This window comes from Cryptomeria japonica, chromosome 4 (assembly GCF_030272615.1).
Source record: "Cryptomeria japonica chromosome 4, Sugi_1.0, whole genome shotgun sequence".
NCBI lineage: Eukaryota > Viridiplantae > Streptophyta > Pinopsida > Cupressales > Cupressaceae > Cryptomeria > Cryptomeria japonica.
The window spans coordinates 232,414,728-232,427,528 of NC_081408.1; the positions used below are offsets into that span (position 1 = coordinate 232,414,728).

At 41.2% G+C, this 12,801-nt stretch overlaps 1 protein-coding gene across 4 annotated transcripts in view; it reads right to left on the reverse strand.

The window, feature by feature from the left end:
- LOC131027234 (histone-lysine N-methyltransferase CLF) overlaps positions 1-12,801 on the reverse strand; it is a 116,464-nt gene that overhangs the window by 3,449 nt on the left and 100,214 nt on the right. The window lies entirely within an intron of this gene.

The window sequence follows — 12,801 nt, forward strand, 5'->3', positions numbered from 1 at the left end:
AATCATGGAAACCAGGCCTACTCTGGATCTACTATCTAATGCACAGAACTGAGAACCTAAAAATCTTCCCCAGGACCCTGATGGTTATAATTGTTTCTGTATGTGTACCCCTGATTGTTTTTTTGTTGGATTTGTTTGCAATTTTGAGAGAAAAAAAAGAAATGAATAATAGATAGTTTGCTGATAGGAATAGTTTCAAACTTCACTCATTGATTTTTTTCATGAACAAATTGCAGGATTACAAAGTATTGAGATTGACAACACTAAAGAATATGATAACAAAATGTCTTCACATTATCGCTTCACCATTCACAATACAAATTAACTTAAAATGGAGCAACTTTCAATACATACAGACCTGTAGCAGCAGGTATATGTAAGTAACAGTCACCTTATAATTCTAATTTCTGATAACTTAATTCAGCTCACTTATGTCAAGGCATAGAGGTGGCGACCTGCTCATGGAAGCTTTCGAACACCACACACAACCCCTCCAAAGTGCCCAGATCAATTTCTTACCATCCAATATGCATTAAATTGGCTCTGAAATGACTGAAACTTAAACAAGGGAACCCTACAGCAGCAACTGAGTGCAATATTGCACAAGGGAGACTTAGCTGTGAAGCTGAAAACTCACTCTTTCTTGTCAACAAGACCTGCATTTTGCTTTCTCACCCTTCTATCAACCTAGATGCCTCCAGTGATACACCTTGCATCCACATTTATTAGCCCAACAATCTGAAAATGAACACATGACACCCTAGGAAACTTGGCTGCCTGCTTGTGGGGCAACTCTTCTTGGATAAATTAATACCATCAGCAAACACTCCAAATTTACCTGGGAAATAGTCACCCAGCTGTGAGAAATTGTTTCAAGTAATACCTAGAAGCGAGAACTTAACACCCTAGGAGATACCATTCAAAAAGAGGGTCAACCTAGTGGCTGGAAGTGTACAGCTGTTTACTCTCAAAGAAAACTGGTTTAGATTATGCGGAGTAAACAGGAATAGAAAATAATATTATAAAGCAACACAACATAACTGTTAGGTCCTGGAGACAACTGAGGGGGGGGGGGGTGAATCAGTTGTCAAATAAATTCAAACCAAAAACAACTTAACCAACCTTAATGCTTAATACCGGTAAACCAAACTTTATGCCGGTAAACAGTTTATAAGTTAATTGCAGTACCGGTAAAGATTAATGCATGAAACAGAAAGACAATAACATCCACAACACTTAACACCAATATTTGTACATGGAAACCCTGTAAGGGGAAAAACCACGATAGGAAACCTTACCCACAATCAGATGATACTACTGCAGATAGTATGTGTATACAAATGGGGTCTGCACATGCAGAAAGGCCAAGCACCTAGAGCTCACTGCTCAAACACAAATAGGAGTCACACTGACTACAATTGGATGGTTAAATCCAATAATGATGTACTACTTAAAATAGCATCTTCATATGCTAGATTCAGTACCGGTGTAGTTCAGATTGCCTTCACAAAAATCTTGCTTCACCTTCAAATGATGTCTACGTGTATAGCTCTGCTTAATCTTGCATATACCTTCTTCCAATTCCTTTCCCTAATCGCATATCGATCTTACGAATAAGATCTTACATATATACCATAACCTAAGACCAATTTTAGTAGGTCGGCTCTAAAAGATATTACAATAAAATAATTAAAAGTAACCGATGCAATATCCGATTCAACATGTCGGCTTAATGCATTTACAATAACAACAAAATCATTTCCAAAGCGTGTCGTGCTGATCTGGAATAGATAGGCCTGCCGGTGCATAACCTGGACCTATTTGCTGGTAACAGCAAATAGGCATATACGAATAATCCAATGAACAAATCTCCAAGATAAAGTGTCCAAACGACGTCTTCGACATAACCAAATGTTTTCCAAGTCATTCCAAGTGCCGGTGAACAATATATCCTACTGGTGTACCAGATACCGGTGACTGTGCATAAAGTCACTTGCTTGCCGGTGACCATTGTCAATTCTCCAAGGTGCCAGAGTTGATAAGTGTTAATAGGTGTTGACATCAATGACAAAACCATATCAATATAACCAAAATACCAACAATAACAATATCAATACGAGTATATGGCCAAAAAGATACATCATTTATTTCCAAAATGTAATATGCACATCGCATTAACTAGTTTCCAAGGAAACAATGAAGTACATATATAGTACCTAGCGGTTGGTTAAGATTACCAACCGCCAAGAACTGCCAATAACTACTCAAAATCAAATGTCATTACATAGCCAACTATAACTTTATTACTTAATCAATCATTATTTAGTAACTACAGAAAAACTGCCAACTATATCAGTCCCTCCAAAGAGAAGTCATCTTCCAAACGACAAAAACATACTTGGGCCTATGTACAACAACAAATTACTGAGAAGCAAGGTGAGAGAATGTCCTTGGAGAAGTAGAGGATGCTAGAATGGATGTAGCCCCGGAGGTGGAAAGCCTCTAGCGAAGATGTTGCACTTGCTCTGTACGAAGCCTTAGATCGCATTTTGCCACCAACTATCATTCCCGTGACCTCTTCACCACTTGCATTGCCTCCATCAAATCCTTCTTGAACTCCTCCAACTCCCGAGCCATAACTTTTTGGCGCTCCTCCAATTCTGCCAACATGACATCCTTCCCTACCAAGATAGCATGTTGCTTCTCCTCACACTTTGACAGCTATGCCTCCAAAGCCATATGATGCTCCCGCTTAAAGGTGGTGAGTTGTGTCTATTGAGTAAGATGCTCCTACACAAGTGCTATCTGAGTAGATAACTCCCGCATAGTCACCTGAACTGCCTCCACCTGGGTGAGTGCATCTGCCTTCACTGTCTCAACTTCCTCAAGGGAAGTGTGTGCTCTCTTCATCCAATAGAAAACATCCCAAAAAACAATTCTCCATATTGTGGAGTGTAGAGAGTACTTGACCATGCTTACCCACTATGGTGGGCCTCGCTAGATGCCATGCCTCCTGCATCTCTAAGGTCTCCATAGCAAGCCATCCATAAGAGAACTCCCTCTAACAACCTAGCTTCATAAAGCTCAAAATCTTCTCCGCTTCATTAGCCACCAATGGCGCATGCCCAATGTCCATCTGTCATGACAGCTCTACCACCTCATGTGTAATCAAGGCAGTATCCTCTAGTTCAAACAAGTATCTCTGCATCGTATATCATGAGGATTTGGTTTAGAAATCTGGATATGCATGCCTTGTGTCTCGTCCTTGCTTGAACCATCTAAATCCCCACCTACCGGTGCCTTGGCCTTAGCATTGACCAACTAGGAAACAATGGCAATCTCCTATGTGGTAGGGCCACTAGGCTCATCTACTTGCATTGTCTCTAAAAGCTCGATAACATGAACTGTTTGCTCCCCTACCACTACTCCATGCTCCATCTCTCCTGTAACCACCAAGTGCACGGCTTTCCCCTCTTTGATTGGCAAGACCACCAAATCCTTCAATAATCTAGGAGATGGCAAAGGAGGGGGAGTCGGTGTCTCCTCGAACTGGCTGAGTCAACTATCCACCCTTGCATCTACTCCTTCATGCTTTGATGGTGTGGTTGTGGCATCCATGGCGACTACCTCCATGGTAGCAGCAACTGGCACCATGGTGGGTGTGGCAATTGTGGCAGGTGCGGCGGCAATGGTAGGTGCAATAAACGGCATTATTATCCATTTCCAGGTTTTGAGTATTGCTGCTATTATTTGGGATCAACTAATGTATCATAAATATGACTTATTTAAACTCCTGTACTCAGTTTTAGCTACTGATAATTATATTCAATTAGTCCATTTACAGATTTCAGACTACTATTGGGTCATTTCATGAAGCTGGAGGGTCTGATTTTCTATTCCAGTAGTCTTGACAAGGTATGACAGCCATTAACTTATCCGTGTATATTTGATTTTGGATACAAGAGAGTTGGGAAGAGATCTGAAGTTTATTTACAGCAAACCAGTCCACCATTACCAGTCGTGCCAACCTTTTGAAGCATCTTCTAGACAATGAGAACTTAAAGTAGCATTCACAGATATTTTGATGTCATTTTTAGCTTGAGTAATGTTTCATTTCAAGCCATTATATTAGCTAATATAGTTACTTTCAAAAGTCATTGTGAACTCTGAAAAATCAGTTTTGTGGCTTGTATTTCAGTTTTCATGCCTATTGTTTGACAGAATGTCTCTTATCAATTGATGGCTATATGTTTGTTATAATTCACTATCAGTTGCTGTCACAATTGTATCTTGACATTATATATGACTAGGAGTTGCAGATTCTCCAAAAGTTCAGTGGCTCAGAAAGATTTTCGTTCTTGGATGGGTATTCAGGCTACAATCAGATCTTGGTCCAAGAATCATACCAATACAAGACTGCATTTACTACTAAGTGGGGTACCTATGCTTATTGTAAAATGCCCTTTGGGCTAACCAATGCAGGTGCCACATTCCAAAGAGCAATGGACATGGCTTTCAAGGGTGTATTAGCAAAGTTTGTGCTTGTATACCTTGATGACATAACTGTTTATTCGAAGCATACACCTGACCATCTTGGTCATCCTGAGCAGGTGTTCATGAAATGTAGGGAGTATGGTGTGTCCTTGAACCCTAGCAAGTGTGTGTTTGCTACTGATCAAGGAAGATTGCTAGGACACATCGTACCCAAGGAGGGTTTGACCATTGATCCAGAGCGAGTGGAGGCTATTCTTTCTATTCCACTCCCCAGTCACAAGAAAGGATTGCAAAGTTTCCTTAGTAGAACAACTTTGTGAGGAGGTTCATTCCCAACCTTGCCACCATGGTAAAACCCCTCACTTCCATGTTGAAGAAAAACTTGGCTTTCAGTTGGACCAAGGAAGGAAGGGCCTGTTTCAAAGAAATCAAACAAGCAATTGCTCAGGCCCCTACCCTTGTCAATCCTAATTATGAAAGGGATTTTATCCTCTATACCTTCGGAGGAGAATCCAGCATTTCAGCTGTCCTAACACAACTGAACGATGATAGGTTGGAGCAACCTATTGCTTTCTTTAGTGAAGGGCTAAAGGACTACAAGCTTAAGTATAGCTATGTAGAAAAGCAAGTCCTCACTGTTGTAAGGGCATTAAAAAAGTTCAGACACATGTTGTCCAACAACAGGATCCAGCTCTTAGTTCCCCATGCAAGTGTCAAAGATTTCCTTCTAGACAAGGACATGAGTGAGAAGAGGGTTGGGTGGATAACCAAGGTCATGGAGTATGACATCAACATCAAGATCACCAAGCTTGTAAGAGGCAAGGGCCTATGCGAACAGCTTGTCTCATCTTCTGAGACTACTTCAGAGGTCGCCCTTGTGTTACAAGAAGATCAACCAACTGACAACAACACTCAATTAAGTTGGGTAAGTGACATGACCACCTTCTTAATGGAAGGTAGATACCCCCAAGGTCTGGACCGGACCAAAAGAAGACACTTCAGGTTATAGTCCATTCCCTATAACCTACTGAATGGCACTCTTTTCCAAAAAGACCCCAATGGAGTCTTACTAAGATGCATCGAGCAAAACCAAGTTAGCAAACTGTTAGAGGAATTTCATGATGGCTCTTCAGGGGGCCACTTCTCTGCAAGGACTACGGCTATCAAAATAATGAGGGCTGATTATTACTGGCCATCCTTATTCAATGACTCACATAGATGGGGGAAGAATTGCAGGAAATGTGCTCTCTTCTCTGGGAAGCAAAGATTAGCTGCCCTACCTCTTCATCCCATCCAAGCAGATCAACCGTTTGCCCAATGGCGTTTAGACTTCATTGGCATGATAAACCCACCTTCTAGTGCCGGCCATAAGTGGATCTTGGCCGCAACAGATTACTTCACTAGGTGGACAGAGGTAGTTGCATTGAGGGATGCCACTAAGGCCTCAGTGTTGGAATTCCTTGAGGGAATTGTGACAAGATTCGGTGTTCCCTTCACCATCATATCAAACAATGCCAGGGCATTTGTTGGAACCCAAATCAGTTCTTGGGCAGTTAAGCATGGTGTATACTTGAAGACATCATCTAACTATTACCCTCAAGGTAATGGCTTAACTGAATTTTCCAACAAGAACCTCATCGAGATAATTAAAAGAACAATTGAAGACAATCAGAGGGCATGGCATATTAAGTTGACAACAACCTTATGGGCTGACAGGATCACACCCAAGAGGGCAATCAATAACTCCCCTTTCATGCTAGTATATGGGAAGGAAGCAAGACTCCCAACTTCCCTAGAGTTACCCTCTCTTGAACTAGCACATCAGCTAGAATTGATAGAAAATGATGCCATGACAGTAAGGCTAGAAGAGCTCATGGAGCTAGAGGAGGTTAGAAATCGGACTATGCATACACTTGAGACTCATCAAAGACAAGTCAAGAAATTTTTTGACAAAAAGGCGACTAATAGGGTCTTCAAAGAAGGAGATCTAGTTCATAAGTGGGATGCAGACAGAGCCAAAGCTGGGCGACACTCCAAGTTTGATGCTATCTAGAGTGGCCCATATGTCATCACTAGTTGCAAGGAGGCCAATGCATTTCATCTCTCTAGGCTTGATGGCGAAGTTTTTCCAATCCCAGTGAATGGGATTCATCTCAAGCCCTGCTTCTGAAGAGGGTGTTGATAACTATATAAATATTAAAATAGAAGTTGTTTTGCTTTCATAAGTGCTTATGCACATGCCGCATTCTCCTTAGGGTGTGCGCTCTAGTTTTCAGTTTTCCTCCAAGTGATGGCACGCACAAGTTTTGGGTCTTTTCAATGACTCAATGCCCAATGGATGCTCAAGGCTTCTGGACTTCATGCTTAGCAGGCAAGCATCCCGCAGAAATCGCCAAAAAATGTTGTCATTTTATGACACCCTTGGTCCATCAGTGAGAACCGATCAAAGATATGTTCCATGGACCAGCGCTGCCCCAACTGATCAAGGAGAGAAGAATCATGAAGTGTAAAGTGTTTCCTTGTCTGGAGGAAGTTCCTCCCTTGGCCTTTTCATTTTCCCCGGAAGCCCCAAGTTCTGAGGTTCTTTTCTCTTTGCCCTTGTCTCTTTCCTTCTTCCTTTTCCGGAACTCCAGAACCCCGAGGTTCCGAAGTTCTTTGCCTTAGCCGCATTTCTTTCCTTCTCCGTAACTCAGGAACCCCGAGGTTCCAAAGTTCCCTTCCTTCCCTTAGCTTTTCTCCACTTCTCCAGAACTCCGGAACCCCGAGGTTCTTTCCTAGCTTAGCCCCTCCTCTCCTTAGCTTTTCTATCTTTTCCCCCCGAAACTCCGAAACCCCGAGGTTCCAAGGTTCCTTGTCCCTTTTCTCCTTCCCTCTTTGGAACTTCGGAACCCCGAGGTTTCAAAGTTCCTAGCCTTCCTCTCCTTCACCTCTTCTCTTAAGTTTCTCCTTTAACCTGAACTCCAGAACCCCCAAGCTCTAAAGTTCCCCTCCTCTTTAGCCTTTCCCTTTCTTCTTCAGAACTTCCCCAAAACTCCGGAACCCCGAGGTTCCGAAGTTCCTTCCCCTTTTGCCTTCTCTCTCTAGTTCCTCCAGAACTCCAAAACCCCGAGGTTCCGAAGGTCTTTCCCTTCTCTTCTTCTCTCTATCTCGGAACTCCGGAACCCCGAGGTTCCAAAGTTCTTCCCTTGTCTTCCTCACTTCGGGAATCCAAACTTCCGAAGTCTCCGGGTTTCCTTCCGGATGGCGTGATCGACACTCAAGGCTTTTAATGCTCCGACAGCTTGGTGACTTGTACACTTTCTTTTGTGGAGCCACAAGGGTGCATTAAATGTTTTGGCAAGGTTTCCATCAGGAAGGTACAGGGCCATGCTAGGTGACTTATGTCATGTCTGACTTTGGAAGGTTAATCAATCTATCCTTCTCAGGATTGCCTTTGGTGGTATGGCTAGGTTGCTTGCGTGTACAAGCCAAGTGCATGCACTTCCCTGCACTTCCAGACTGACATGCAGGGGTCATGATCACCATTGTAACCCTTTTTTCTATATAAGGCTGTTAAGCCTCATTGTAAAAGGTTCTCTCCCTGCTGGCTTGAGCTTTCTTGTGCTCTTCTCTTCTCTTGAAGACTTGTAATTATTTTTGCATTTTTGCAACTGTAAGATTGGCTTTTGGCCTTATGATTAATTGAAAATCTCCATTCTTGCCTTCCTTCAACTTATTTATGATGTGCATGTGTTCTTACCTCCATTATAAGTGTATGTTTGTGGTTTCCTTTCATAGGTATGCTGTGTTAACTTGTTTTCTGAGTGTGACTTTGTGGGAAACCTTCTCCCCTCTTGACACTTAGAAAATTCTAACCTCCACACATGCGTTTGGATCACTCATGCAATTGAAGTTGGTGCATCTCTTGGGCTTTTCAGTTGATTCCTTGTGCTATTTTAGGTGGGGAGAGAAACAATCTCTTCTTGGTGCATCACCTCCTTTATTTCAAGCATTTCTATCTTCCCTTTACCTCTGCAAATTGTTAGGATAGGTTTAGAAGTCAGTTTTGAAGTGTTGAGTTGGTTCAACACTTGCACCTAGATTGAGAAGGAAGTCAACCTTCTCCGGAGATTCAGCCCCCCTCGTGCAAGGTCTCACACTTCGGGGTTGTTTCCATGTTTCAAGAGGTTGCTGAGTTGATAGCTTAGCAAGGGTGCAAGCTTTTGTGATAACAGTAACATATAAGTATAGGAGGGGAAAGAGATTGCTAGAAGTTAATTGATAATATATAATTTACTGTTTTGCGGACTCCATCACCAGATTTGAAACACCTTATCCAGATTGAAGAGGCTGGAACCTGCACCAGAACAGGGGAGGTTAATTTCCTTTGTTTGTACTGTTTAGGACAAAATGTAAGTTTGTAATTTTGTATTTTCCCTGGTATCGTAGTGCAAAATGAGTCATTTTAGTGCTGTTCTGTCTTTCATCTGTGTGAGATTTGTCTGTGAATATGTGGAATTCAGACCCTTGCATTAGTTTTAAAACATAGTGTTGATATTGGGTTTATTCTGACTTTTCCAACCTGTCTCTTGTTGTAATGGTAGTAATGAAAAAATGGTGATCTGATTGTCCATGCATGTATGTAGTGGAAATATTCTTTGGTGTTTGTTTCAATTCCAGCCTTCAGTAGGGTGGAGTGAGTCACCTCGGATGTATTTGCAGCAACTATAAAACTTGTAATGATCTAGTTGTTTTAACTACAACAAGCACAAGGAAACAAGCTAGAGTAGTGGAAAAGGAGTCATTTAAGTGCTGCTACCAACTTTCATCTATGTGAAATTTGTCTGTGAATGTATGGAATTCAAGGTCCATGTGTCAATTTTAAAATGTTGTGTTAATATTGGGTTTATTATGACTTTACCAACTAACCTGTTTCTTGTTGTAATGGTGGTGATGAAAGAATGGTTATCTGATTTACTGCACATTTATGTTGTGGAAATATTCTTTGGTGTCAGTTTCACTTGCAACCTTGAGTAGAATTGTCTCTGTCATTGGATGTACTTGCAGAAATATAAACTTGTAATGATCATGTTGTGTTGCCTACAACGACCATAAGGAAGTCATTCTTGTGATGTGTGATGACTTGCAGCAACTATTGTGTTTGTCTAGTGTCTCAAGTGTGTTAGGGCAAGCTGCAAGTAAGGATCTGTTTAAGGCAACATTTTGTTTATGCTATGCTATGTGTTGGAACTGCTAGTGAGGAGTTGTGCAGCTGCATGTGTAAGGCTGGCTGTAACTTGCAGGTTAGAAATAGTCTTGCTTTTGTCTTACAGCATGTGGGTTATCAAGCATTTGTGTGAGGCTGCTTGGTTGGACTCTTGCTAAGTCAGGTCTCCCACCTCAGCACCATGTCAAAGGTTTGAGAGGAAGCATACTCCAATCCATCTGCAGGCTTCCTTCCTGAGTAACTCTGTAGAAAATGAATTAAGAAGAAAAGTATGACAGTTTCCTAAAGAATTTGTTTGTGCTCAAAATCAACTTATGGAGCTCTTGTACTTATTGTCAAAGGAAGGATAATATGATATGTTGTGGGGGGGGTTACCAAGGTTTGAATAAGATAACCAGTAAGGATAGAAAAACTCTTCCACAAGTACACATTTTGTTTGACTGGATGCCTTGAATAGACATATCTAGTATTAGTAACATTGTTTTATTGATATGTGAATGCACTCAAATGCAGTGTGTCAATAGCAGGGCAACAACTTAGTGTCCATCAATCCATCACATGCCAATGAGTGCAATTTCCATTATGTTTAAAAATTGTCCAAGCAATCACGCAGTTCCTTTATAAAAGCCTACATGTAATACATAAACAGCAGAATGACAAATAAATGCTAATGATTAGGGCTAAAAATTGTCATAGGTGTTGGTGTCTGTTTTATCATCTACCAAACATTAGAATAGGATACCCGAAGGTATTCTATCCTCTCCTGAAAATTCACTACTGATTCCAAGGTCTATATGTGCAAACAAGCAACTTTAGTGGAATAGCTTCTTGGGTAGTGTATGCTGAAAATCTCAAGGGGACTTACGTTTAACAACTGTCTTGAACAGCTGGACTTAGATGGATTTAGCAATTTTGGACAACAACCTCGGACACATCAATCTGAGGGAATTTAAGAAGCGAATGTTTGGTCTAGACAACCTTGTGCCTACCAAAATCGCACGAAAGATGATAAAGAGCGGGATCGTGCACGCTGCTGGTTTTCTCCCCACCATGCAATGCACTGAATTAGTGGTTGAATGTGCTAAAAATTACAACCCCACTAGTAAGGACATTGTTGCGCCTGATGGAAAAGTGTTGGCGAACATCAGTGATGAGGCCATCAAAGAGGCCTTCAGGACCCCAGAGTATCACAACACGGTGTATGTGACAAAGGACGAAAGTAACAGTCTGTATCAGGACCACCTGGAGGAATATGATGCCATAGTCAACCATTCCTAGCTGGACAAGCCAAGGAAGGGCGCCTCCAAACTTCAGAGGAAGAGCCTAGTGCGAGCATACTTCAAGGAGGACATTGGAGACATGATCGTCCTGCTCAACAGAATAATGGGAAATCCTCTGGGAGCCCCATTCGAACCCTGGATGTATTATTTCATTAATGAAATAATGAATGGAGTAAAAATGATAGACTGGGCCAGGATGATTAGCGACAACCTAGATAGCCACCTGAGGAACCTAGAGGCGAATAGGACTTTCTTCATGAGTTCGTACCTATTTTATTCCTTGGCCAGGACCTACAGATACAGAGGTCTCACTTGCAGAGGAGAAATAGGGAACAAGGAGAACCAGTTTCCAGTGTATGATTGCTATCCCCAGCTCCACATGGAAGAGAAGTTCCATTTTAAAAGAGTGAATGATACCTTCTTCATGCACATCACTCGGACATTCCAAGGTGGACTGCACTAGAGACTCTCTCAGGAGTCTATGGACTTTATCAGTCGATTCGGGTATTGATATATCCAATATCCAAAGTTCACTTACCTCCGAATTCAGGGATTCTCTGGGCCTCCCTACATGCTTCCAACCTACCCTACCAACCGAGTTGTGTTACTCAAGGTTGTTGTTAATGCATTAGTAGCTTCTGCAAGATAAGACTTTCCTAACCCGTTAATCTCCTCTATTCTGTTTTGGTTTACTCATCTATGCTATTAGATTATCTGATTTATGCTTTCCGAACTGAATATGTTTATCAGACTGTAACATTGATCATGACTATGATATTGACATTGGATAAAATCGACGACTTGCTTAACATAGTTAAGCGTCGATCTAAATGCTATCGAGCTAGTAACCCGATAGCATATTAATGTCGATTCATTTATGAATCGGCATTAATATACTATCGGGGTATTAACCCAATAGCATATGTAATGCTATTAGTTATCGGGCTTGTTTGCTTTGATACCGATTCATTATCGGGTGTGTTTATATCGATTTGTTATCATTTACAATGGCACTGATTAGTTATCATAGACATCGAGTGGATTGGTTGACATTTGTAAGAGTCACGACCAAGTGACATCTTGGTTGGACATGTCTTTAAAAGACATGTCCGATCAAGGTGCCACTTGATTGTGACTACCTTACTATATATGCATCATTCAAAAGAAAGGGGATGACATTGAAATCGATACATGTTCATCCTCCATACCTGCAGCAAAAGAAAGACAACAATATTATTGTCATAGTCATAATACCAAAATCTTAAATACACCATCTTCCATATAACTTGTTCATTAAATTGGAAATTGCAATAACATTTACATGGTATCAGAGCCAAGTTGATCGAACTTGAGGCTATTCAATTTTGTGAATAATTTAAGAACAAGGTTATATACTACATCACATTTCTCCAATGGCCAGCGCTATCAGATTCGAAGACAGACTCGGAGGTGGCGATGATTTTTCAGCCAGGAAGTTCAGAATCCAGATGATCTTAAAGGAGAACAAAGTGGATTCATTTGTTCAAACTAAAAATGACCAACCTGACAAAACAACATGGATTGAGGGAAATGAAAAGGCCATAAAAATAATAGTTGATGGGGTGAGAAACAACATAATGCCCATCATAAGAAAACATCAAACAGCCTATAAAATGTTCAAAGCATTTGAAAGCACATTTGAGATATCAAATGCAAGTCGAACTCTGGCATTAAAACAAGAAATACATCATATCACCATGAACAAGGGGGAGACAATCAATGCCTACTTTATGCAGATATCAATTCTAAGAGATGAACTAGCAACTTTGGATTACGAAATCC